The sequence below is a fragment of the Syngnathus leptorhynchus genome, chromosome 17 (genome assembly GCF_054491065.1).
Source record: "Syngnathus leptorhynchus isolate UIUO chromosome 17, UIUO_Slep, whole genome shotgun sequence".
In the NCBI taxonomy this organism is placed as follows: Eukaryota; Metazoa; Chordata; class Actinopteri; order Syngnathiformes; family Syngnathidae; genus Syngnathus; species Syngnathus leptorhynchus.
This window is the reverse complement of record NC_141211.1, coordinates 157,501-160,640: the sequence shown is the minus strand read 5'-3', so window position 1 is coordinate 160,640 and position 3,140 is coordinate 157,501.

Sequence of the window (3,140 nt, the reverse complement as noted above, 5' to 3'; positions counted from 1 at the left end):
ACCAAGCGGAGGACGGTCGCCTCCCTAAATACAGGCCGAACCGGAGCGCGAGGGCCAGGCTCCTTAAACACGGACCGAGTGTCGCCCTTAACACAGACCAAGGGGAGGACGGCCGCCTCCTTAAACACAGGCCGGAGAGGAGCGTCAGGGCCAGGCTCCTTAAACATGGACAGAGTGTCGCCCTTAACACAGACCAAGCGGAGGACGGTCGCCTCCCTAAATACAGGCCGAACCGGAGCGCGAGGGCCAGGCTCCTTAAACACGGACCGAGTGTCGCCCTTAACACAGACCAAGGGGAGGACGGCCGCCTCCTTAAACACAGGCCGAACCGGAGCGCGAGTGTCGCTCCTTAAACACGGACCGAGTGGAGGACGGCCGCCTCCTTAAACACAGGCCGAACAAAATGACACAAAGTGTCAACTGCGAATGTTGTCCATCCAAGGAAGGAGCGTGATGCCCGGCCGGCTCCTTAAACACAGGCCGAGAGTCGCCCCGGACGGTCCGCCTCGCGGCGCCCGCCCGCTCGGATAAAAAGACACAAAGTGTCAACTGCGAATGTTGTCCATCCAAGGAAGGAGCGTGATGCCCGGCCGGCTCCTTAAACACAGGCCGAGAGTCGCCCCGGACGGTCCGCCTCGCCGCGCCCGTCTGCTCGGATAAAATGACACAAAGTGTCAACTGCGAATGTTGTCCATCCAAGGAAGGAGCGTGATGCCCGGCCGGCTCCTTAAACACAGGCCGAGAGTCGCCCCGGACGGTCCGCCTCGCGGCGCCCGCCCGCTCGGATAAAATGACACAAAGTGTCAACTACGAATGTTGTCCATCCAAGGAAGGAGCGTGATGCCCGGCCGGCTCCTTAAACACAGGCCGAGAGTCGCCCCGGACGGTCCGCCTCGCGGCGCCCGTCTGCTCGGATAAAATGACACAAAGTGTCAACTACGAATGTTGTCCATCCAAGGAAGGAGCGTGATGCCCGGCCGGCTCCTTAAACACAGGCCGAGAGTCGCCCCGGACGGTCCGCCTCGCGGCACCCGTCTGCTCGGATAAAATGACACAAAGTGTCAACTGCGAATGTTGTCCATCCAAGGAAGGAGCGTGATGCCCGGCCGGCTCCTTAAACACAGGCCGAGAGTCGCCCCGGACGGTCCGCCTCGCGGCGCCCGTCTGCTCGGATAAAATGACACAAAGTGTCAACTGCGAATGTTGTCCATCCAAGGAAGGAGCGTGATGCCCGGCCGGCTCCTTAAACACAGGCCGAGAGTCGCCCCGGACGGTCCGCCTCGCGGCGCCCGCCCGCTCGGATAAAATGACACAAAGTGTCAACTACGAATGTTGTCCATCCAAGGAGGGAGCGTGAGGCCCGGCCGGCTCCGAAAACACAGGCCGAGAGTCGCCCCGGACGGTCCGCCTCTCGAGGCGCCCGCCCGCTCGGATAAAATGACACAAAGTGTCAACTACGAATGTTGTCCATCCAAGGAGGGAGCGTGATGCCCGGCCGGCTCCGAAAACACAGGCCGAGATTCGACCCCGGACGGGCCGTCTTCTCCCGGCGCCCGCCCGCGTACGCCCCCCATCCCCGGTCGCCCGTCTGCTCCCGGCGGGCCTCCGAGTACCCCCTCACCCAACTGACCGACTGGCACTCATGACCCGCCTTGGTAGGGCCCCCATCGGCCTCGGCTCGTCCGACGTCGGGTGGACGGTTCCTACCCACTGCGGGTCGCACTCTAGCGCCCCGGCCGCCGCGTGAGCGTGCGCTCCCCGCGCCGCCCCGCAGGCCCCGGCGCGACCGTACTGCGGCGAGACCGAGACGACCCGGTTTGGCATCTATCCCACCTAGCCACGATCCACGGAGGCCGAGCGAGCGGCTGAGTGTCGGGCGCCGCGCGTGCGAGCGTCCGCCGGCCGCGCCGGTCCTTCCGCGAATGTCGTTTCTCAAACCCTCCGGCTTGATAGCGGCGGCACCACGGGAAGCCGTCCACACACATCGTCCGACCTCTATCCGAAAAGCCTTCCCGACCAACCGCGGTCGCGGGGGCGTCTGTCGCTCCGCATCGGGGGGGCGTATGGCTTCCGCGCTACGCGCTGCGGGCTCGGGGGGGCCGCAACGGCTGAGTCTGACTCGGCCGGGGCGCAGCTTCCCTCCCGGCAGTCAGCAATAGTGCCGATCGCGCCTGCCACCAGCCCCCTCCCCGACGGGTTCGTCGGCGCCGGCTGGCCGCCGTCCGCCTTCGTTCCCCGAGGGTTCCCAACCAGCGCCGATCCAACTCCGCATCCTGGCCGCACGCAGTGCGTGCCTCGCGCGGGTAAGTCGCCGGCGCAGCGCCGCAGCTCCCGACCCCCGCGTACGGGAATAGTTGAGGGCCTCAGCGGGCCGCACCGACCGAGTCCGACTCGGGCCGGGGCGCAGATTCCCGCTTGGGTGACCGAACGTTCTCTGCTCGGGCCGGAGGGCCGACGCCCGTCCCCCCCCCGTCGTCCCCCACGGACCGCCTCCGAGGCCACTTCGCACGGCTCATCCTCGGCTCCCTACCAATGCTTAATCGATGGGGCCGCCCGGCCGGATTCGCGCCCCCTTGTCCACCGCGAGTCTCCCCAGACTAACCCGAGTTACCGCCCAGCTCGCCTAACCTTGCACTCGCTCTGCCAAACGGTCGTGTAGTCGGCGGGCCGTCCTACGGGTCGCCCTCCCTCCCCAAACGAGCGGCGGGATAGCGGCAAGGCGGCGGCGGCGGCCAGCGGCGTCGGGGCGCTCGCACCGGAGAAGAGGCGTCTTACGAGGCCGGGCGCAGCTCCCTCTCGTTTACTTGCTGAGTAGCGGCGCTCGAAGGTTCCGCGGCGAGCGCGGCTCATCCCATTGAATGTCCCTGCACCAGGCTCCATCGAAGGGCCGCCCGGCCGGATTCGCACCCCCCTGTCCACCGCGAAGTCCCCTCGACTAACCCGAGTTACCGCCCAGTTCGCCTAACCTTGCATCGCCCCGCCAAACGAGCGAGTTGTCGGCCGTCCTGCGGGTCGCCACCGGCCCCAAACGTGCGGAGGGATAGCGGCAAGGCGGCGGCGGCGGCCAGCGGCGTCGGGGTCGACCTAGCACCGGAGAAGAGGTGTCTTACGAGGCCGGGCGCAGCTCCTCTCGTTTAGGG